Source organism: Rhinolophus hipposideros (assembly GCF_964194185.1).
Source record: "Rhinolophus hipposideros genome assembly, chromosome: 18".
NCBI classification, from domain to species: Eukaryota; Metazoa; Chordata; class Mammalia; order Chiroptera; family Rhinolophidae; genus Rhinolophus; species Rhinolophus hipposideros.
In genome coordinates, this window is record NC_138064.1 from 48,963,105 (window position 1) to 48,987,931 (window position 24,827).

At 46.6% G+C, this 24,827-nt stretch overlaps 1 protein-coding gene across 7 annotated transcripts in view; it reads right to left on the reverse strand.

Moving 5' to 3' along the window:
- The window catches only part of ATXN7L1 (ataxin 7 like 1), a gene marked incomplete at its 5' end in the record, with an annotated part of 221,273 nt that overhangs the window by 59,842 nt on the left and 136,604 nt on the right, over positions 1–24,827 (reverse strand). Inside the window, one exon of one of the 7 annotated variants that reach the window (XM_081079571.1) lies at positions 8,904–9,177. The exons of 5 other annotated variants lie outside the window; for them this stretch is intronic. Of the gene's footprint in view, positions 1–8,903; positions 9,178–24,827 lie in introns of those variants that run through there. One more of the 7 variants, XM_081079569.1, reaches the window with a different exon arrangement.

Sequence of the window (24,827 nt, forward strand, 5' to 3'; positions counted from 1 at the left end):
GATGGCCCACGTGCAGGCTGCTGGGCCCCAGCTCCTGGAGCTGCTGTCCCCCTTGGCCTGGCGCGGCAGCCTCAGGGCTTTCCACCCCCCCTTCCCTCAGGGCCTGTCCATCCCGATGGGCAGAGTCCACCACGATATCTAGGACTCTGCTGTGTAGAGAGCAGAGACGTCATTAGAAAGATTGAAAAATACTTTTGTGGGATATTTTAACTGTCAATTCAAGCAGGGAATTTTCATTCATTCTATATATTTCAAAAGTTTATGCCCTGCTCTTGGCAAGGGGTGGGGGAGTGTGAAAAATAAACCAACAAACCATGGTTCACAAAAGGTCATGTGTTGTACAATTCCATTGATATGAACTATCCAGAACAGGTAAATCCATCGAGGCAGAAAACAGATTAGTGATTGCCAGGGGCTGGAGGAAGAAGGAAGTGGGGAGTAAGTGCTTAATGGGTAGAGGGTCTCTTGTGGGGGTGATAAAAATGTTCTAGAACTAGGTAGGGGTGATGGTTGCACAACATTGTGAATGGACTCAGTGTCACTGAGTTGTATGCTTTAAAATGATTAATGATTAATTGTTAAGTGAATTTAACCTCAATTTTTAAAAAAACACCCAGTGGTTGAGTGTGTTCTAGGCAACTTTATCTTCTACTAGAATCTCTCCTGTGTTACATCCAACATTTCTTTGTAAAATCTGGCTATTATCTGATAAATCTTTAGTTGGCCCTGGCTGAAGAGTTTATGCCTTTTTAATAAGGGAAAATAAAAGCTCACCGTTAAGAAACAAAAGCTTCCACGACCCAGAAGTATGGCTCTTATAGAGCATTTCAGACTGTCTGGATATGGTATCATCTCAAAGCATGCCACCTAAGCTAGACAGTGCCACCTGGTCTTTATGAAGCTGTCTCAGGTTGGGACCATCTCGTCAGCCGCTGGACAAGGTAACCAAAGCCAGAGAGAGTGAGTCTCCCACAGAAGAATTATTTAGAACAAGACTTCAGGCTCTGGGTTCTTGGCTTCCTTTTCCCCTCTTGTAGAATTTCTTCCCAGGATGGAGAATTAATCAGTTTCTGCGGGATTTTCTGAGGGGGCTGTGCTAGTTGGCAAAGCAGAACTGGTTTCTACAGTTTCATTTCTTTGGAATGGAGCCAGTGGGAATGAGGGGGGTGACGTGACCACCCACCTGACCCAGTCCGCTGGAGGGAGCATCCAGCCTCTCTTTCTATGTCAGCTGCAGCTCTGGCCAGAGATAACCTGCTCCTGAAGGTACGGCTGTGAGCCTCGTCCTCCGGACCCTAGGCCCGCGGGGCAAAGGCTCACAGGCACACTTCCCCACTCAGTCAAGAGCAGGCCTGCTGGTTGTTGCAATACTTAGAAGAAACACAGGTGACCTGGGAGCCTGAGCCTTTTCTAGAGACAAATGTGAACAGCTTTCCTAGAATCTGTTTACTGAAAGTTCCAGGATGACCTGGAAGACAGAGATGTGAGCATCTGCCATGGGCCAGCTCTCCCAGAGCCCTTGGGTCCTTCTGGAGCACCTTTCCGGCCTTTTCCACCCTGTTCTCTCTCCTCACCTCAGGTGCCAAGGTATAAGTAGGTGGCCTAAGTTCTCAGCAAACAGGTGGCTTACGAGAGTAAGATACAATGTTTGTACTGCTCTAGCATTTGAGGAGCATGAAGTTTGGAACCTTAATTCTAAATACAAAAACAAGCAGGCTCAACCCAATCAAAAAATGGGCAAAGGGCTTTGTAATACACATTTCTCCAAAGAAGGTATACATACAGCCAACAGCATATCAAAAGATGTTTGATATCATTAGTCATTAGGGAAATGCAAATCAAAATCACAATGAGATACCACTTCATACCTACTAGGATGGCTATTAAATTAAAAAACAAAAACGAAAAACCAACACCCTCCAAAACCCAGAAACGGAGACCCTTGGGCACTGTTGGTGGGAATGGAAAATGGTGCAGCCTCTGTGGAAAACAGTATGGTGGTTCCTCAAAATATTAAACATAGAACTACCACGTGACCCAACAATTCTACTCCTAGGTATATGTCCAAACGGACTGAAAACAGGTACTCAAACAAATTCTCATATATGAATGTTCATAGCAGCACTCTATGCAATAGCCAAAGATGGAAATAGCTCAAGTGTCCATCAATGGATGAATGGATAAACAAATTGTGGTCTATACGTACATACCGTGGAATATTATTCAGCCTTAAAAAGGAATGAAGTACGGATACCTGCTACAACGTAGATGAATCTAGAAAACATCCAAATGAAAGAAGCCAGAAACAAAAGGCTGCATATTGTATGCATTATTCATTTGAATTGTCCAGAGCAGGCAAATCCATAGACACAGAAAGCAGACTGGTTGTTGCCAGACACCAAGGGGATGGGGAAGGGGAACTAACTGTTTAATGGGCATGAAGTTTTATTTTGGAGTGACGAAACATTTGGAACTAGACAGAAGTGTGGCTGCACCACTTGTGAGTGTATTCAATGCCACTGAATTGTTCATTTTAAAATGGTTAATGTTATGCTACATGAATTTCACCTCACTAAAACAAAACAAAACAAAAAAAAACAACCCAAAAATCCCCCTACAGAATATAAGGGCTAGGACAACCCATAAACAGAACAATCAGTTTCAGGATAACTGAGAGTTTACTTTCTTGGAATCACTTAAGAGAGGTAATTTTTAAGTTAAGGTAATTAAGGCGGCCAGCAGGAGGGAGCATACAGGTACTCCCAGACAGCAGCTCTCAAACATGGCCAATGCAGGTCCAGGAAGAAGTGTTAATTGGTCTGAAACAATAACCCCCCCGCCACACACACACACAGGCAGGCTGCACCTGCTATTTACCAATGGCACACTGAGGCACAGCTCCCCTGTGGCGGCCCCCCCATCCCTGGTACAGCCGGCATTTCCACCAAAGGGACCCAGGTGTTAGACCTTGAAGTGGGACAGAGTAACAGACTCCTAACAGGCAGGAAGCAATGTCACAGGTAATCATTCCCCGCTAAGCCCTGTCGGCCCACTTGCAGGGCTGTGGTCCACTCGTCAGCCTCCACCCAAGGGGCTGCCTAGCCTGGCAAGTCCGCTGCAGGCCCCTGAGTGGATGGTGCCTTCCAGATGCACACCAGCTGAGAGTTCTTCCCTCCGCGGAGCTGCTCTCTAATGCCAGCATGGCACTCCCATTTCTGCCCCATGGGCATCACTTTGAACCACTCTGGTTCCCCTTCCATGGGGCACCTGGCCAAATATTTGGTCCTCGGAATCTCTTTCTCCACATTAAATGTCCCCCAGAGGTCTTTTTTAACCATTCCGCACAAAAGATCATTTTCACTATTCCTCTTGATCTCTGGATCCTTTTTGGCTCTTACTGTCCTTCCTAAACTGTGGAACTCAGAAGGGAGAACATTACAGATGGGGTCGGAGCAGCTTCTAGCTGTTTCCTCCTATTAACGCTAAAAACCCAATCTAGATTTTTTATTTCTGATAGCTGCATCACCCCTAAGTCTTTTTCATACACTTTGCTGCCAAGCTGCTTATCCACAGGTATCCTTGGAAATGCCATCTTGTTGGAGTCAGTCTGTTCTCCTTCCCAAACCTACCACCTGAAAACTTGATAAGCCTGACAACTACTGCCATTCCTCTTCCAAATCCTCATTTATAATGTGGAAGAGGATGGTGCCAAGTGTGCAACTTGACACATCCCCCAGCGTGGCAGCGACCTGTGAACAGCACTTTGAAGTGTGACTCTACCGAGCCACCTGCCATTCAGGGCAGGTGTGTCACTCAGCCCACGTTTCTTCATCTTGCCTGGTAAGGATCTCATGAGGCTAACACTAGCCCCCTCTGACCAGTGGTTGAAGACATTAAGTGTAAAACTCTTAGAGCAGCGCATTGCACACAGCGAGCTGTCAAATGTTGCCCTTACAACTTACAAGAAATACAATAACAGAAAAACAACTGGTTTTCCAAGTCTCAGACAAACTACCCTGCTTATTGGCATCCAAATACAGATATTAGGCAGCTGAAATCAATAGAAAGAGCACTGGTATCCAAGAGCTGGAGTCTGAATCCTGGCTCTCGTTCCAGAATTTCCACGCTCTGAGGTTAACAATACCTACCTTCTAGGGCTATAGGGGATAGTCAATGAGATCAGGCATGTAAGAGGTTTAAAAGTTGAGTCAGGCCAAGCAAATAAACAAACAAAGAAAGAGTATTATGATTATTACTGTTATAAGTCTCTCAAAGAGACCATTCCCATTGCCAGAAACCTGCCTGTTAAGCCAAGGAAGACCCTGCAGCTGCAGTCCAGCTGCCAGACGGCAGTCTTTCAGCACACAGCCCCTGGACCGTGGCATCAAACAGATTCCTGGTCTGCTCTCCCAGCAGCAATCACATTCTCCTATCTCAGATGCCGGGGTAATAAAGGGTAGTGGATCCTCCCACCAGCCTGCAGAAACACATTGTCTCTCTGTTGTCACCTTGTTGAGACCAGGATCTGAGTAATATGCAGCAGGTAATGAAGGGCTGGGAGGGCTGCTTTTAGCTCCCCTGTGGCTTGACCCCAACTAATCCTTGGGTTTCTGTCCTGAATCGCAGTTTCTAAGAACTGGCTTTTGGCTCTGGTGTTCTCAGGGCAGGCCCCCCCGAAACCCTGTTCTTGTCTCAGCTGAGGATGTTTTACTTCAGGGAAGAAATGGTCTTCATTGAGAAAAGATCTGGAAAGAAATATTTGCAAAAGGCTGTTGGAGGCCAACCTGCAGGCCTCTAGCATCTCGGGGTCAAAAATATCCCATAGCAGGCGCAGAGGGAGAGAGAAGAACTGGCATGGCCTACCCTATGCTCCTGGGAAAAGAGCAGCAGTTATTATAAAATGTGAGGCAATAACTGGCTAAATTCTCCTCTCCCAAGCCATGTAAGGTTCCCAACTTCCAGGGGCAACGAACACTGAGGGCAGATTTTAATATATATATATATATATATATATATATATATATATATATATATATATATATATATATATCAAAACACTGAGAGGAGCATGCCAATGAATCTATTAAGAGACGAGGGAGTTTGCTCGAAAAGCCACTGGAAGGAAGAGGCCCAGAGGGAAGGGGAGGTAACAATTTTTGTCGGATGAATTCTGGAGCCCAGTGGTCTGCAGGCTATTCTCAGTCACTCTACCCCTACCACAGTCTCCCCTCGAGACAGGTAGGCTGCTGAAGTCACCTAAAAATCACCCCAGGACACATGAATGCTAACTCAGACTTTCATAGCCATTGGTGACTTCTGAACATGTTCTTTTCTTTCTCGCACTGCATTTCCTTGACTGTGTACCCACAGAGGAGACAGTGCCTGGTTCTATACACGCACACGTGCAGGAACAAGCCACAGATGAATCTCTACATGGCGGTTCCTGCAGTGTTCTGATGCTTAACTGAGTTCCGGCAGGACCAGGCTTAGCTGATTGGTATTATGAGCTGCATTCTGCACCTAAGTTCCTATGTTGAAGTCCCAATCCTCAGGACCTCAGAATGTAACTGTATTAAAAAATAAGGTCTTGAAAGAGGTGAAAAATGAGATGGTTGAGGGGCCCTAATCCAATATGACTGGTGTCCTTGTAAGAAGAGTATGAGACACGAGGGGGTGTGTGCACAGAGGGACAAGCATATGAAGAGGCAGCAAGACGACAGCCGCCTGCAAGCCCAGGAGAGGGGCTTCAGGAGAGACCGACCCTGCCACATCCTGATTGTGGACTCCCAGCCTCCAGAACTGTGAGAAAATTAATTTCTGTTGTTTAACTACCCTGTGGTATTTTGTTATGAAAGCCCAGGCAAATTAACACAAATGGTTTACCTAAAAACTGTTCATGTTCATTGGATAAGGGAGAAAAAGTAAAGTATGGAGGGAGGGCAGAGGACAAGGGACTCCTAACCCCTGACGTAACATAGATGAAATGCAGCTTCCTCCGTGGTCTGTGGAATGCCACACTGATTCAAACTGTAGCAAGGTCAAGGTGGAGACAGTGTCCTGGTCCTTGACATCTGGTAAATCCTGCTTGCCCTGGAGGCCTGGCTAGGTAGCGTACAGGTACACAGCAGCTGGTCTGAAACAGTGACGTGACTTCAAGCCACCGACTGGTGGAAACCAACTCCTTTTCTCAGCTTACTTTCTTACCCTGTGGGTTCTGATGAATCTATTTGTCATTGCTGTCCTTCCAGAAAAAGATACGACGGTGGGGGTAAGTGGGCTAATGGCAGAGTGAGGTAGCCACCAGCACATTCACAGGTTTGACAAACTGACTCAGACCATCTGGCCCAATGCTGCTTTTCACCAGAGATCCACCCAATCTCTGGGTTTTGCCTGGATACCTTGGTCCTCCCTCAGTCTCCCAGGCCCTGCTGGACCCTGGGCTTCCCACTCACTGTGGGGCAGGTCAATCCACTCCCCTGGGGGCCAGGAGAGAGAGGGACCCACAAATGCTCACTGCTGCTAAGGGGCCCTGACAGATCGTTTAACAGTGATCAGTCCCACAACAGATATACAGCAGGTGCCAAAAAAATGTCACACACATTTTAAGAAAGGAAAAAATACATATTAAAATTATGTTGACGGTAACCACTTTGAGAACCTCTTGTAATTTCAGAAGTCAAATGTGACTTGTATTCATCTTTTGTTATTGGTATATACTGAGTATTACAATTTTAATAGTTTTTTCCTTTCTTAAAATGTGTATACATTTTTTTGGCACCCTCTGTATCGTTGAGCTCTCTTCTGCTGGAGGGGGCGGTGGTGTTGGGAGTCTGAGGTAGGGAAATCAAAGCAAGGAAGGAGGGTATTTGAAAGTATTGTCAGGCTGACGAGAGGAGGGGCTGGGAGGGGCAGAACTGACAGGCGGGCAAACGGTAGCGCCTTCACTTTCCCAAGGATAGCAGGGTGGGCAGGCTTGGCCAATTCAAATGCAAAAGCCCAAGGACAGGAGGACTGAGAATTCTTTCAGTATTTACCACCATCCCTTTCCAACAGAAAGGCCTGGAGGGTCCCTTCACATCTCTTCATTCCCTCTGGCCATGAGGTTATTTACACAGTGGGGTGAGAGCCCCCATAATCACTGCAAGCTGAGAGGCACAAAAACCAACAGAAAACTCAAATCTGAGGCCTTCAAAAGGATAGAATAGGACTCCAATCCTATCCCAAACTGAACCATGAGAGGAGAAAAGCGGAAGTGTAATGGGCCCCATCCACGGGGCAGGTCTGAATCATTAGACCAGTTTCCAACATCTGCCTTCAGCCACTTTGCCCAGTTTGGAAGGGCAAGGAGGAGGCCACAGTCTGACGAACACAGTCCAGCCTGAGGTCAACCTCCCCATCTCCACCGAGGAAGCCAAGTCCCATCTCCAGCCTTTTCTAGTGGGACCCAAGGGTTAGACTTATCGTTCACCAGCTCAGTGGGGTTAGCATGAGAAAGCTCAGGGCCTGCTCTGGAAAGCAAGGCAGCCCCATTACTATTCTCTGCAAGCAAGGTTAGAGGAGACCAGAAAAACAAACTCCCCCCTCCCCACCCCCCAGCCACCCCTAACTTCATATAGATGAGAGAAACATGGAGGAGAAAAAGAAATCTGCTCTTGGCAGCACTCAGCAGTTATAACTACGCCAAGCCGCGGCCTAATGGCCACATTTAGTTCCTTGGAAATTTCCGTTTCAACTCTCCATTTTCATTTGTGTGTGTGAGTCGTGATGGTGAGGGGAGGTTTGGGCCTGTCTGTGAGGGACCTAAGGACCAGGATCAGGACAGACTCCCTACTTAGACGGTCTTTCACACGGCGCAAAGGAGGCTTACCGTTTCGCCCTCCTTTTTGATTTGTTTGGTTTAAAATATTTAGCCAGAGGCACAATGAAGTGTCTCATTTACGACATTCTCCTGGACCATTAGTCTGGGACTCCACGCTCGTTACGCTGATGAACGTGGTACTTACCCATGCAAATTCCGGGAGCTGCAGACAGAGAAGGGAGGTGCTCAAGGTAAGCTGTCAAGGGCTGATTTAATTACACAGCCCTCAGTGGGCAAAGCGGAGCAGTTTTTAGCCAACTGTTCTAGTAAATATTATGGGAAACCCTTTCATAGAGTGCTAATTCTGGCTTCGTGATTTCAAACCTTGCCCAGCTTTAGTTCTCATTCAAACATGCACTGGGCCCCCAAAGATGCTACCGCCAGGCCAGAAAATCAAACAGAAAATGCATTAACGTGATGCCACCTTGCAGTTGATTATCATTTTTTAGTGTTATAAACACCTGAGTATTACTATCATTTAGGTGAGGACAAACTTTGAAAACCCACTAACTTTCCTGCGGCCATCCTTCCCCTGCCCCTCCCCCCAGGTTCTCAGAGTCCTGCCAAGGCTTCTGGGCAGCCTGGGGATGGCCAGCGAACACTGCTCCTGCGGGTTGGGCAAAACAACGACTGCAAACCCACTCTGGACATTTGAAACAATACCCAATCACGGCATGCACCCTCCCAGAGCGCCTCCGAGGAAATGGCATCGTTACTTTCATTTTATTCCGTTTGTGACCGACCAAAGGAAAACAACACGTTCTAAGACAACTATCAGGATATCTGAGATCAGCGGCCGGAGAGCGTGCTCTGGAATGTTATCAAATGACCTCGCGGAGAAATTAATTTTCAGGAGCTAAAATAGCCCTGTGCTGCGCACGCACTGCCATTTCTCCAACTGCAGAAACGATTTCACTTTCCACAGTTAGAACAGAAAACACTCACGCATCCCCGTTTCTTCAAGAAAGTCTATAAATAACCCAGGATCAGCAAAATTATGCAAAACATCCTGCTAGAAGAAGAAATGTAAACTAAAACCACTTACAGAGACTCAGGCTGCCAACTTAATCTGATTCTACGACGACTGTAAACATGCTGTACTTTTGGAACCTGAAGCAATCCACATTAGCACGGATGCCGTCACAAAAAAGAAAAAAAAAAAGAAACGCAAGCAAGAAAAACCCCAACAACTAAACAACAAAAGCCTGGCCCGATGGGAGCCCCGAGGTTCTGTGTGCTGCGTGGTCCAGGACCCAGGGCTGACCAGCTGCACTCAGTACCGGCTATCCTAGCTTGCACACGCCAACTGTTTTGACTACAGGCACTTGTTAAACACAGAGTTTCAGGTCCTACCAGTTGGACACCAGAAGTTCATAGAACTGACCCAGTGCCAAGAACAACAAGCACAGAAAGCGAAACGGCTGCCTCGTGCGCCGTGTTTTTGTTAACTGTTTATGCAAGTCCCAAAGCAATTGGGTAACAATCAAGAAGAAAACAGAACTTAAATAACAAAAGCAAAAGATTACCACCTTGAAGGAAATGCAGACGTTGGCAGAGAAAGGACAGACGTCAACCTAGTTTATTGGTGGGGTGGGTGGGGGGTTTTCAGAGATAATCAGTGGGGGGAGGGGCAGCGATCACATGACAAACTGCGGTTATTAGCAAAAGGAACTGGGTGCTTCCTTGAAGCATCTTTTACTTAGAGATTGACTCAAGAGATTTTGCAAATGAAGAGGCCTTGGTACACATCTGGGGTGACTGCAGCAGCATTGGAATTTGGAAGCTGGTAAATCCCACAGGAGAAAAAAGGGGCGTGCTGAATGGAGTTTTCAAGACACAGGAAAGTTCCCTGCTGGGCGCAGTGAGGCCATGAGCCACGCAGGAAGCAAACGGAGGGAGGGGACAGTGTCCCTGGGCTGTTTTTGACCTGGTCCTGAGGAAGGTTTCCCTTGCCCCTTTAAGTTTAGGGTTGCTGGGGGTCAACCTTTCTCCCTTTCAACCCTTTCTCCAGCAGGACTGGACCTGTGCTGTCTTGAGGTGACAGTGACCAAAGTATTTTCATCTGGCAGATTCACTTTTACTGTCGTTCCCCTGGTTCCGGGGGCCACCAGTGCAATGGTGGTGGGTATGAACCCACACAATGGCTGCCACTTGGCTCCCAAGGGAACCCACATTTTATTACAAACTATATATAGAAATGGTTTCACTGGGATCCGAAATGGAGCCCCATCAAGTAAGGTGCAGCAGCTGCCTGACAGATTCTGAGAGAAGAGCAAAGGCAACTCAGAGCATCCAAGACACAGGACAGAACAGGGGAGGAGGAAGGCTAGGTTTGGGTGACAAGAAGGGGGAAGGGACGCCCTAGAGAGAAGCTTCAGGACAAGCAAAGCGAGTCTTATACCAGCCCTGGCCTCGGGCGGCAACTGACTACTTAAAGCGGCCCCAGAACTGTTGTGACCCTGCGGCCCACGTGGAACTCCATACTTTCCTGGTCTCCTTCACGCATCTTCTGTTAGGTTGGTGCACAAGTAACTGCGGTTTTTACAATTATTTTTAACCTTTTAAACTGCAATCACGTGTGCAGCAACCTAATATTATTTGATCTCAGAAGCATTCTGCAGGATGAGCGCGGCTGGTATTAGCCCCATTTAACAAAGGAAGAACACTGAAGCTCAGAGAAGCCTTGGTCTCAGCCCTGCACATGATGACTTGTGCTGGGTGGTGCTTTATTGATATTATTCGCAGAGCACTTGAAAGTGGTGGGCTTTGTGAGTCCCACCTTCACAGACAGGTGAATTGAGATTTTGGAGAGCCCACAAATCACGTCCAAGGCCACACTGCAAATCGTGAACAGCACTGGGGCTCCCAATTCCTAACGCAGTCCTTGCTTGTTTCTATTACTTTACAGACTACACGAAGACAGAATGAAAGAAGCCAGTAAAGTTGTTTTATTATAAAAGCACATCATCTCCATTGATTTCCTCAAAACTCCCTGTCTTCAGGTTTTTCTGTACCGGTTCACAGATTGCAATTCCCTCACGCCGAAGGGTTGGTTCCTCTCCACACTGAGGCCAAGCTTTGGACGTCTGTACTTCAGAGCTACGATTTCAAGGGAAAGCAACCATCTCCACCTGCAGCCTGTCCTTCTTTGATTCGATTAGTTCACCCACGTGCTGACCTTGGCTCCTCACCTCACCCTAGCCTAAGAAGCCAGAGCGGAATGTCCTCACAGGCCTGTCAAGCTGTCCATCCCATAGCCTGCTTCTCCCAGCCGTGCGGACTCGCATGTGGACGGAGGCTGGCTCAGCACACAGCTTGGCGGATCTCTTCTGCAATGTGGTGTTTAAGTTAGGATTTTGCTGAATTGGTTTGCAAGAGGCCCCTGAAAGTAACGGGCCACGTGAAGAGTCCCACTGCCATGTGCCTTGTCTGTGCCGAGTGGGCACACTCAGCTTGATAGGGTGTGCTGTTACTATTATGTGACACACGTGAGCAGGTTCACTGCAGGTTTGGGGCATTTCCTCTGAGGGAACACGGCAATGAGTTACTACATATTCCACGGGGTTTTGCAGTGTTGAATGGAGGCATCTTGTCAGGAGTCCAAGTACTCTGGACCCTGCCCAGCGACGCCGAATGTGCAATGCAAGAGGGGAGATGGTCAGGAGGTGATGCTTAGAAAGTTCTGCCACAACCTCGTGAATCTACTTCTCCTCCTACTTGCTCCCTGAAAACACAACACAACAAAACACAGAAGCAAAGGCCAGACAAGCTGGGTGTCAAGCTGGCCTTTATGTGGAATGTCACTAAAGCAGCCCAGGTCGTAAAGACTAATCACATCTCCTGGTAGGTGACGCAGCTCTGTGCTTCGATGAGATACACAGGTGGTGCCTCTCCCTGGTTTATGTGAGGTTGTTTTGGTAACCACATGACATTTGCGTCCACGCTGCCTGAGGAGAATATGGGGACTGGGTACATCAGAACAGTCTCGGCAGGAAAACTCGTCTGCTCACAGGATACAAAGTGAGTAGAATACAGTATTTCCACATACCTTGTGGCTCCTCTGAGCATAGAGACTTTTTTTTTTTAACCCAAAAAGTAGGGCACACGGTTTGACAAGCACTGGCATATTTAGGGAAGACAGGTAGGCAATTTAAAATCAGAACATCTGAAAAATCTGTGAGGAATGGTCACCAAACTTGTAATATCAAATTAGTAAAAGTGGGCTGATAGGGGATATAGGACATTAGCAGAAATGTGTTGTAGTGAGTACTGGCGTGCTTCACAAAGGTAGTTCTACCACAGACCAGACAAATCCTGCTTTTGATACGGTGGGTTTGCGAAGGCTGGTGAGTGTACGACACCCAGCCCTTGAGGACGACAACCTCGATGGAGACAAAGCTGGGGCTCTACGCCCACACTCTGGGCATTTAGACACCCCCCTCCCCCCAGGGAAGGGAGCTTCATCAGAGTACATATAAAGAGGAAGAAGTGGATCAGAGACCAGTGAGGACTTTAAAACATGGCCTGGATATGTGCAAAGCTGATAAAAAAACAAAAAACCACGATGGAGCCAGGAAAGGACGGAGGCCTAAACTGTCCGTAGACTGAAAGGCAGGGTAAGCATGTCAGCGGCTGTGGCAGCCACTGGCTGCAGAGTTGGCTTTACCGTGATGTTTTCCTGCACACTTCCAGGTCAGAACCTAGGGCTCAGCTCCATGCTCACCATTTTTGCCGTTACCTGGGTTCACAGGGACTGAGCTGGCCTGCCTGACCTTACCTGGCTTAGACTTAATCCTCTGTGACGTGGGCTCATGGCCAAAGCCACGAGGCCAGTTTTGTACATATAGGGTCCACATACCCTAGATTTTTCAGGACAGTGCCAATTTCAATCAGCCTCAGCCAGTACTGCACCACTATTTGCATAACAACTTTATAGTGAAGGACAATAAATGCAGTTGACTGAAATCTGGGTCACTGGACTGTCAGTTCCTTGAGGGCCAGTTCTGAGTCTCTTATCTTTGTGGGCCAATCCCTAGCCAGAGCACGGAACCTTGCTGTGCATTGTGAATCCCTGTTTTGAATGACTGAAGTTCCTGTTAATGTGCAGCACAAAGATATATGCATACCTTAGCAGGTATACCTGAGATACATATCTTTATGTTAGAGATGTATCAAATTTGGTGTTTTCATTAATTAAAATTTTATTTTAAAATTTTTATTTTAAATTTTTTAGGTTTCTACCCCCAATGTCAAATTTGGTGTTTGTGATTCAAATTAGGGAGAAGGTAGAAAGGCTTTCCACTTAAAATTTAAAATACTAAATCTTCAAAAAAATTGTCAGTACTTTGTAACAGGAATCTTTCCAAAAGATCTTCACCCCACTGTCCTCTGTCCTCTTAAATGTTATACTTTGAACATTATTTGATCCTTGTTTTTTGATAACTCAAGGTCACTGTTAAAGGCATTCATTTTTGTACTCTGCCATAATGATGATGACTTCAGGGCCAACAAGTGTAGCTTTCACGCTTCCAAGTCTGCAATGAACTGCATATGCAACTTAGTGTGCACATGTGGGTGTGAGACAAATTCCAAAGGATACTATTTGCCTTTAATTAAGTAAAAAAGCACTGATATTTTCTCTTCTCTTCTAGTCCACTGTTTAAAATGTTGGTCAGAACTCACTAAACTGATTGCCTCACCATCACGGGTGGTGCCGGCCGTGTGCAAACACTGCGAAAGGAGGCAGAGCTATAATATTTGCCTTTGCACAAAGGGGCCTCGGCTCCCCCACTTTCTGCCTTTTACTTTTATTTTCTACAGCCTGGTGTCACTTCTTTTTACTCTCAGGGCAGCCTCCATAGACCTGCTCAGAGCGCTAATGTGCCCAACTTGGAAATCCGACTGTCAAGCTTGCTAGCATGATGTATAAACTGGGCAAGCTTTTCTCAATGAAAGCCTGAAGGGTGGTGCCCCCATTGGTGCCGAGTGGGGCTTGGTGCCCTTCAAGTGCTCAGAGCTGCTGGCTGGCTTCCCCAGGAGCACTACTCAGTGGCAGAGCTCAGGATACTGAGGTGTTATTGAACGCGCCATGTGTAAACACCCGCACGTGTGCAGGAGTTTTTCTTTTTTGAAAGGAGGTTTTTGACAATTGGGCTTCAGGCTGGAAGAGCTATTAAATGACAGAGGCTCCTGGCAGCAATGTTGCTTCGTGAATGACCAGATCTGGGCTCCAGTGTAGGAGGAAGCCGTTCCTACAGTAACTGACCCCACTGCAGGCAGTTTGCACCATGCAGGGTCTGGGCTCTCTACCCTGAGCTGCCCTATGTGGGTCCCTTACAGCAACTTCTAGTCCACACGTCAGCTGTCAGGAGTCCTTCAGCCTAAGTGCAAAGAAGACAGACAGAGAGATAATTTGAAACTTCTCCTGGGGGATTGTGGCAAATGTGCTAAGTTTGTGTGTGTGTTGCGGGGTAGATATCTTATATTGATTTAAAAATATATCAAAAGGGGTAGATGGTACACCCCTAAACAAACCTAAATACCAGGCAATCCCCTGGGGAAGTAAACTACTGGCACATCTATTCAGTGGAATGCTGGGGAGCTATAAAAATGATGACACAGGGCTATATTTACTGAAATGTGTCCACAATTTTAGATGGGGAAAAAAAGCAGATTTCAAAGCAATGTCTATAGTAGGATTCCACTTTTATGTTTTAAAGATATATGCATATAGGTACATATGTATAACACAGAAATAAACACATACACAGAAAAGATTGGAAAGTTTTACACCGACGCTGAAATATTTACTTTCTTATATTTCCTGAAATGTTGGCAGTTTTTATAATGTATTACTTTTGTAATAAAAAAAAAACAAGTAATTTTCACTTTGAAAAAAGTAAAATTCTATATTATTATGCAATGCAGTACTTCTGTTTGGGGCACCCCACCCCATCCTCACCTCATCTGTGACTGTTCCCATGGGAATGTGTGCCTCAGCTTTGCGTCAACAAGGAGTACACGCACGCTGAGCTTTCACACTCGCCTCTCACTAGGTATGTCTTCTCATCAGATGATGTCTCTCTAAGAGTTCTACTCATATAAAGAAGGGTAAGTTGAATCTTTATTGGAAAATTTTTACATTAATGCATCTTAAGGCAAAGGAAGGGCTTCTGGTTTTACTTTTAAGGGTTATGGTCTCTTCTCTGATGGAGTTAAGAGGAAATGTAAATTCCCAGGCAAAGGGCTCGGGCGTTACTTATCTGGCAGAACAGGCTATGGTCTCTCGATTCTCCAAGGAGACGCGTGAAAGAGCTACCGTGATCTATATGCTGAGGCTGGTTTTCGCCCCAGTCAGAGCACAAACCAAGGCTGGGTTTAAGAACAGGAATAATCCCTAACTTGTCAGCGCTGCTCTCTCTACACAGTTTACTCACACCCATGGCAAAGCTGGTATCTCCCCCAAAAATGATGAGGGAGTGAGGGAGGGCAAGTGTATATTATTCTCAGTTTACAAATGAGGAAAATCAGATTTATCAAGGAGAGACGATTTCCCCAAGGCCACCCTAATGGGAACTGGTAGAGACAGAATTCAAACCCACTTCTCCTGGCCTTGTTCTCTTTGTTCTTTCTATGAATAGAGTAACTTTATCATCCTAACTGGACACCTCTGAAAGTGAAAGGGGGTGCTACGTGGACGGGCCCCAGGACGGGCCCCAGGAGAACAGGTGGAAGCTGTGACTGTCCCGAGCAATCCAGGATGTACGGTCACTTTAGATATAATCCAGCCCTCACCCCTCCCCTCCCACACATACAAGGAATCGTACCTCTTGCATAGGAGAGAGAACTGAAGCATGGTTACAGTGCCTGTAATTTACTGTAAAATACTTGTATATGTAAATAAGTAAATGAGAAAGAGAAAGCACTTGAGTATAACGGGTGTTTTACGGTGTCTGAGCCAGTCTGGGCTTTACCTCTAGGGGTGGTAAACTGCACTGGGCAACTGGCATTAACCCAAGAGGGTCAACTTTAAGTCCTTCTGCCATCTGTATAGTTTGATCAACCTTCTGAATATAAAAAAAATGGGATTTTGTTGGTAAAACGTGTGACTTAATATAATGAATGCTAGAAGTGGGTGCTTATCGGTGCAAATAAAGGATTTCAAGACAGGCAGCCTGGCCCCAAACCTTTAGAGACTTCCCCATCCTGGTAAAAAGAGGGCACTGGAACCCAGCGAGGCCTGTCTCTTTACCCTTCACCTTCGAGGCTGCTCTGTGTGCAGCCATTGCATCAGAAGCGCTGATGACAGCATGCTGCTGATTCGGGGACACAGAGTCCCCGAATATTCTCTGGAATATTCTTGCAGCTGCCTCGAGTGAACCTTTCATACAAGGTTTGATGGAACATGTCAAAGCAGAGAGGACTGGGACTTCAAGTTTACCAAATAGCTTGAGTGAACTGCTTTCTCCCTACTTGTTGATAAACATTTATTTGTTTGATAAATGCCTATATCCATGAGTGAGTTCAGTCTGACATCCATGAGTGAGTTCAGTCTGACACTCGCATTCATTATAACAAGTGAGGTTATGGAGGAGAAGCTAATCCTCCCCACCTCAGCTTTCTGCAACCTTCGACAGTGGCAACTGTTTTCTACTAAAAAGAACCTATGAGTTCTGCATGGGCAAGGCAGCTTAGGTCAGCCCACAAAGAATGTGCCTTTGGGTGAGTCTGAGATGAGTAGATTTCAGGAAGTGAGTCCCTTTTCCTCTTCACTAGATTAAGAGTGTGTGACAGATATGTGTCCAACGAATAAAATTAGGAATTCTGTTATTTCTAGAATCGATTTTATTAACTTTAACCTGTGATTGTTCTTTATTTCACTAACGATAACTGATCTTCATCTACCACAATCTATTTCTTGCCCTGGCTTGAGTTAATACTTTAAAAAGCAAGGAATAAACTGGTAAATGAAAACCACTGGGATTGTACAGTTTAATCCTCAGAATAATGTGATGAGGTTGGTATTATCACCCACATGTTTATTTATTTTATTTTTATTAAAATTTATTGGGGTGACAATGGTTAGTAACATCACATAGGTTTCAAGTGTACAATTCTGTAATACATCATCCATGTATCACACTGTGTGCTCACCAGTCACCTCCATGCTTAGATGAGAAAGTCCAGAGAGGTTAAAAGTTAAATTAGTGAAGCCAGAATTTGAACTTAGGTCTGTCTGACGCCAAGTCCACGTACGTACTGCTACCCAGAGTTAGCAATCACTCAGTTTTGCAGGGATTTTTTTTTTTTTTTTTTTTACACCACACTCTACTCGCTTTATGCCATGCGATTGAACACACACATCTCTGTGGCACTTCATCTTATTTTATCAAAAGCTTTTTTTGGGGGGGAAGCTAGATGGATGTTAGAATATATGAACCAGCTTTCCGGTTCTTTTGCTTTTAATTATTTTGATTGACATGTGGCATTGAGGGATGTCTAATGGCCTCTCGTGTCTTTGAGCTGCAGAAGAATCAGCCCCTAGGAATCTGTCACAGCTCTCCTTGTCTCTAGGGCACCAGGCGCGACGGCTCATTCTGATGCCCTCCCCCCAGGCATCCCGCCCTCCAGCCACCCTGGACTACTGAGAGCCTTTTGTTTCAAGCCTCTGTGACTCGGTGCACAGTGTTCTTTCCCTGGAATGCTCGGCCACCCTTTCATTCTTCACCTTGGTTAGCGCTTTGTTTTCTTTTTTCAAGACCCGGTTCAAACATTCCTACATCTAGGATACCTGGGAGACCCCGTCACCCTGCACCTCTTGCAGGTCCCCTTCTCAGTGCACACAGGACACACTGGACACACCTCCCCCTCAGCACGTGGCACAGGACTTGGTAACCATGGCTGCCTGGCCTCCCTTTTCCACTACGCCATAAAGAGCCAAAGTCAGGGAGCTTGTCTTAGTACTGGCACACAGCAGGCACGCAAAGTGCGTTAGACAATGAATGGACAAATCAGGAAATAATTAGCCAATCCACAGTAAAGAAAGAGAAACGCAGGGATCAGTGGTTTGAGGGCTAGCTAACCTTAATTACTTGTCTTAGCCAGCACACTCAAAAATGATTTTTCAAGCCTAAGAGCATGATAGTGGGTTTTTATGAGAGGCAACAGACTATTTAATTCTGAGTGCTCTGCTCCTTTGCCTGTTATAGAAAAAAACCACCTCTGGAGAGATTTTTCCCAGCGCAGTCAGTTCCCACTCATGGGTGCTGTGCCAGCCACCGGCAATCCCTTGGGAGCTCGGGGTGATCCGACAGCACTCCCGTGACAAGGCTGCACTGGCTGTTCCAGGGTGCCCATTTAAGCTGAGAAGTTAGCAGATTCCAGATGCAGGCCAACACCTGACCTGAGTAAGCCACAGCTTCATCCGTCTGTGGGACTCTGGCCTAATGAAATAAACAATTCCCAGCATAGTCTGACCCTTCCAAATGTAATTCTTTCTAACCACACCGTGTAGATAAAAGTAATTTAGTGATTTTCTCCACTAAACTCTTGGGCACAGACCAAGAAATCTGCAGTGTGGCTATTCTGCTGCTACTGTACAACTGTAAATATTTCAGCTTTTCTGAGTTCTCATCAGCATGTGTCAGCAGGGATGCAGCTGGCGTTCTGGTGGGATAATTCTTCCTGGGATGGTTCCATCCCACGCATCGGACAGAGCTTAGCACCTCTAATTCAATCAATGCCAGTTACTATGACAGCCTCAAAAGGTACCTTTCCAAACATGTCTAGGAGTGAGAGTTGTCATGAGTGCTCGGATTCCCGGTCGATTAGCTTTGATTCATTTTGCAGCAAGAGAATCTGGGAAGGGACTGAAGAGGCCACCCCAAACAATGGTGGGTTGGGACAAGGCCCAAGGAGACAGAGAGAGCACACCCGAGGCAAGGGGGTCAGAGCAAGGCCTTTCTGTGGGAGGAAGCAGAGATCCTGAGAGCAGGGAGGACACACAGACATAAAGACAGCGAGGGAGCTGGCCTCATAGAACCAAGACACTGGAGCTGGAGCAGAGGTCAAAATGGGATTAAAAAAAGGATAAAGACTGAGGGGGGCGAGGGGGAAAGCCTAAGCAACAGCTCTGAAGCTGGGCTACACTCAGCCTTCTCCTCCCACCTGCAAGGGAGTCACAAAGGGGCCCAGAAGGTCACTGATTCTGGGCAGCTCAAAGGTCCCACATGTTAACTAGCTCTCCCCTCTTGTCTGGCCTTAACAGGGCAGTGACAACACAACAACCCTCTCGCTGACACCATCACCACTGTGGCCACACCGGAGAGGGCTTCCAAGTCTCTCAAAATGACCTTTAAGGGCATTTCAGTCGCCAAGTGCGAGAAGCTCTAAAACCCACCGCGTTAAGTGGAGGCTCCGCGAGCTTGGACTCATCGCTGATCACTGATTTAACGGCTGGACGCTCCCTGGCCCCAGCAGGATGGCAATGGGCTAAGTTGCTGTGAAGCCACTTACTCCTTTGTCTCATCTTTCTCACTTATTTTAAATTTATTTTATCTTGCTCTGTTGTTTGCTGCTTTATAAGTGGCTTTAAATCCTTTTGCAATAAGGCTGAGTATAAATAAATAAAACAAAGAAATAAAATACATGGCTGCATTGTCAGCACTGCTAGACTGGGCATGAAGTGTTTCAGCTCCAATTTAAGAGGAAGGAGGTGCTCTGTCCCAATGGGAGGGAGGAGGGGGAGGAGGAGAAAACGGAGAAGGCTGGCCCCAGGCCCTCAGAGCCTGCCTGCGTCCTGCCCCGGCTCGGCTCGGCTCAGCGTTAAGGAGCCACAGGGCCTCATGCAAGTTACTAATATCTCAGGGCCCAGTGTCCTTATCTTTAAAATGGGAGATTGGACTGGATGATTTCAAAGGTCTCTTTTTGTCCAAGCACTGAGACTCCTACGCAGTACCCACACTTGGCCTTGTTCCTTTCTCTCTATTCTTTCTCGATGCACTGCCTCTTCTCCGAGTGGAGTGGGTCAATCAGGGCTCCTTCTAGAGGAGTTTCTGGTGTGATGACAAGTGTAAGTTGTACTCAACACCAAAGAGATAACTGGCCACTCCACAGAGATTAATGTCCCATTAAAAGGAACTGAAGCACTACTCATTTGGGAGTACAGGACACCAGGGTTTTATTGGATAATTATTGACCAATTTTCCCGTTGTAAAATGGGATAAAAATACTGGCTTTTATTCACTGATCAGGTGGTAAGCCCTCTCTTTTTAAATAAGTTCCGTTATTGAAAGTAATACCACATTGTTTGTACAGTATCTGTGACTACTGTATCAATCATTATTAACAAAAGAATATTATTATAAGCATATGCCCAGGAAATGGAAGGCATTGCAAATGTTCTGGGACATTCTTTTCTTAGCTGTCCATTTACGATTTCAGCCTGGTTGTGGTGTCCTTCGTTTCACAAACCCACATCACTGGCCCTGTTTGTACCAGAATGGCGCAGGACATCTGTTGCTTTTAGCAGACCCAATTTACAATGTCAGAGAACAGTACCCTAGAGACGTGCTTCTCAAACTTGAGCATGCTCATTAATTACCTGGGGATCTTGTCAAAACGCAGATTCAGTGTATTAATCATGCCTTATTTTTCTTATTTCTGATGCTTTGACATCTTAGGGCTTTGCTGACCCTGGGCTAGCCAATTCCTGGAGATAATGAAGGACTCACCTGCAAGTGCACCTTTCATATGCAAATGAACCAATCTAAAGCCCAGACCCCCAGCCAGCACTTACATTCCAGGCCACTATTCCTCCAGCCCCAGTCAGCCCAGGGGCAGGTACCAGACAACTAGAGACATCCTTATACCCCAAATTGGCCAGTCTTAAGCCTGCTAACTCTGCCTCGCCGGTCCTTCCATGGAAACCACTATCAAGGCTCTTGCCCATGGTTTCCCTCTCCATCTGCCTCCTGACTGACCTGGTTGCTCTGTGTGACATGGCACGTGCCCTTCTCTTGGAAACTGAGTACCAAACTATCTTTTCAATGGCCATCATCTCCCGATCTGTTGGCCTCCCCAGACCTGGATAATAATAAAACCCACATCTTCAAATAGCCAGGGCTTGGGGCTGCCGATGCAGCTGATCTGAGAGCCCCACTTTGTGCAGTAAGCTCTAAGTTACTATGCTCCTGTCACAGCACAGGGAGCTACAGCTGAGCTCTACGGGGAACAATTGCATTGTGTACCTGTGTGGCCTGCCCTGGAGCCAAGCGTGCTCCTATAGGAATAAACGGCGAAGTGGCCGAGACTGCTACGGACACGGCCCTGAGGACAATTGCCAGGGCTTCTGTCTTACTTGCCCTGTGATGTGGATCTGTGGAGCCTTTCCTGGATAAAAATTAAATAAAAAGCTGCCATGGAAAAGAAGCAGGGCCTGAGGCCCGTAAGTTAAAGCAGGCACAGAGGCAAGAAGGGTGACCCGAGGCCCAAGGGTGAAAGGTTAGGACTCTGGCAGGTTAGTGGGCACAGGTTACGTGCTGCGCTGTGTGCTCGCCACCGGAGCCGTATCTAATGTGGGCAATGGATGCCTTGCGTGCAGCCTCAGGGACGCCAGTCAGGAGGCGCCAGAGGACTTCCAGGGTAAGCAAGCAACTTCTGGGTCTTCACAGCAAGAAGCTATCCAGGTACCTCCCCACCAGCCCTCCTGCCTGGAGGTGTACAAGGGCTCTGCAGATCTCCCTCCCAGGGCCAGGACGGGATCTCAAACCTCCTGACTCTAAGGCCAGAGCACTTCCGTCCACGCTAGGACATCGTGGCTCCATGTGTTACTAGTAGAAGCAAATTCTGATTAAGAACTATCAATTGTAAGTACTTCATGTGGCTTATCTCATCTAATCCTCACAACTCTAAGAAGTAGCTGCAATTTAAATCCTTATTTTCAAGATGAGTAAGCAAGCCCAGAGAGGTTAAGTAGCTTGCCCAAGCCACCCACTAATTGGCAGGGTCACAGTTTAAATCCAAATTCTGCAATACAGCCTCTGCTTGCAGTTGGCGGCCTCCATACGCAGGGCAATGTTATTCTAGGGCAGGCCTCACATCAGCAGTATCAGCATCAGCACCAACAGCAATGCCCCGCCCACCCAGACCTGCAGAGGTGGAATCTGTGCTCTCCATGGCCAATCTGCTGCACACAGAAGCTTGAGAAGCCCTGTATCAGAAGTCAACGTGATGGAAACTCGTTTCCCAGGCCAGACCGATAGTAATAGCACAGGTGTAACTTCGAGTGTAGATTTCACTGCTCACCCCAATGCTCTGGGAGGCGGCTTGGTATACCAGAAAGAACAGGCCTGGGTTCAAAACCCAGGCTCGCAGCAGTTACCAGCTCGGAAAGTTTGGGCAAAGAACTTAACTTCTCCGAATCTCCGTTTTCCTCACCTGGAGAATGGGAATGTAGTGTCTTCCTCCTAGAGGTCACGTGAGCATGAAGTGAGGTAACTGTATAAAGTGCTATGCCCCGTGCCTCGTACCCAGGAAATGACCTGTAAAGGGCAGCCCCAGTAATTCCTCAGAGTTTTCCAAGTTTCTGAAATTAATGTCCCTTTGCATTATTCTTCACAACAGTATGAATCCCGAATCTCTTTGGTGGCCAAACTAAGAATAGCTTTCAAAAAGAGTAAAGGTATAATTTTGGATAACTGGAGTAGTGAGCTATGTAAATAAAACCTACAGGCTTTATTTATTACTTTTTTTTTTTTTTTACAGGCATTACTTTTAACACCCACCAAAGGCCTCCAGTACTGTCAGAGGTTCTAACCCTGAGGGGTGGGAGAAAGTGCTCACAAATGAACAGGGGAAATTCACATTTAAGCAACAGCTTTGTTTCCATCTCTATTATCAGACTATTCCTGATACAACTGTTACCAGTGGCATGTCCATTAACAAAGTACCCAATCCCACACCCCGGAGGTGGAGCAGGGATCACATATGGTGACAAATCAACTGTAAGCAGACACCAAATACTGTAGTGGTGATCGCAGTCCTTTCTGAGCCCAAACAATTCTCCCATCTCCAGTCCTCTGCACACCTGGGGGAAGCAGCTCTTCATGCCTATTGTCCTTGAGGCATCTCAGCCAGACACCAGCAGGTATAAGCATAGGCAGAGAAAGGAACCCTTTCCCCCAAAAAAGAGGCGGGAGAGAAAAAAGAAAGGATGTGGGAGAGGAAGAAGGGAGCCTCAGTGTCATCCCTGAGCTGCCTTCAAGTCTGCTGTTCTATCAGGGGAAGGGGGGACAGTAGAATGCAAAGGATTTTTTGAAAGATGAAGAAAAAATGTAATACGAGCTCCATTATATAATTAAAATCCCACTGGGACATGTCAGTAGTTACTCTTCATATCTGTAAGAAAAAATTTCAATGAAAGGGTGTGGGTGGCAAAATGAAAACCCGAGCAGACCTCATCTTATTATTCCCTTCTGGATTTGGAGATCTCCACAAAGATATTATTTTGTATGGGGCCCCAGTTGTTTTACTGTCCTTTTAGATTCTGGCCCAAGTTAAAAACAAACAAACACACACACAAACCAAAATTCCCAAACCAAAATGGGTTCTCATGTATAAAAAGTTAACTCTGACTCTGCTGTCAAGTTATTTGTGCTTTAAAATGAAATATTAACATTTTAAAATCAGAAGTTGAAATTGTTTAAAATTGTTTCTTAATAAGACAACTGTGAAATGGATCATATTCTCAGACATTAAAGAGTTTTTTGTGTGTTGGGGGTGGGAGGAGGACAGGGGGAGTCAAGTTTAAATCAGATAAGAAAAATCTTTGTCACCAAACCTGACCTTGGAATTCTCGTTTTAAAACTGTTCCCCCTTTAAGGCAACAGCAATAACAACAAAACAGCAGACGTAAAACAACGACAAGGAGGTCTCTTATTGAGTCTGTGCCTATGTTAGGTACCTTCGGCCCTCTGAGGGGGAAAGAGCGTTCCGTAGGCACCTACCCACGTGGGTCCAGCCCCAGTGGCCACAGCAAGGGCAGGGCATTTTGCAGAGGTTCTTGTCTGGATTAGCGCCAGCCAGTCAGTGGTCCAAATTCTGAGTTCCTGTGTGCCAGCGGAGCGAGCTGAGTGATCAGAAGAACCCATAAAAATGTGATCCAGCTTCACCCTCAGGCTGGATAGGATGCGAGAAGACTAAAGGAAGCTACAAAACTGTCTGCTCGCCTCACGGTTCAAAAGAGGCGGGGCCACATCCCTTTTGGTGTGGATGCCGGAGGGCTCCCCCGAGAGGTGGGGCACAGACAGTGAACTCTGGAATTTCCCAGGCAAGGAAACAGCTCTTCACACACTTGACGCAGGAGGAGAAAATGTGGTCAGCCAGGTTGGGAGGGTGGAGGGTGAAGACTGATGAAAGGCGGCAACCACCTTACGCTTGGGGCAAACCCAGGTCACTAATTGCAGGGCAGGTATGCAGGTCGGACGCTTGCCATTCACAGGGGAGCTGCGTCTGCCAAGGCATGTGTCCAGGCTACAACTGTTCAAAAATAGAACAGGAAGTCCAGAACAAAACAAAGGCTGGAGAGAAGGCTGCAGCACGGGAGTGCAGGTTGGGAGCGAGACTTTCTTTTGGGGAGAGCTCTGAGTTGAGCAGAGTGCTCCGGGCACAGAAAGACATCACAAACAGGTGATGGATGGAAGCCGGCTCTCAAGGTGTCTGCTGCGTTTCCATGTTACATCCACATTCCAAGATGAGCAGGACGGGACACAGACCAGTTTACAGTAGACACCAGGCCCACGGCCAATACCCACTAACACAAAGATTTTTCTTTTCTTTTGTAATCAGTAGTTGAAGGACAGATAAGTGAGAGGAAGCTAAGGAACGAGAAAAAGGAGTGGGTGGGTAAGGAGAATGTTTGGTATCTGACCTGCTCAGCATTCATTCCCTCTGCATCTCTTCTTCCAATCAC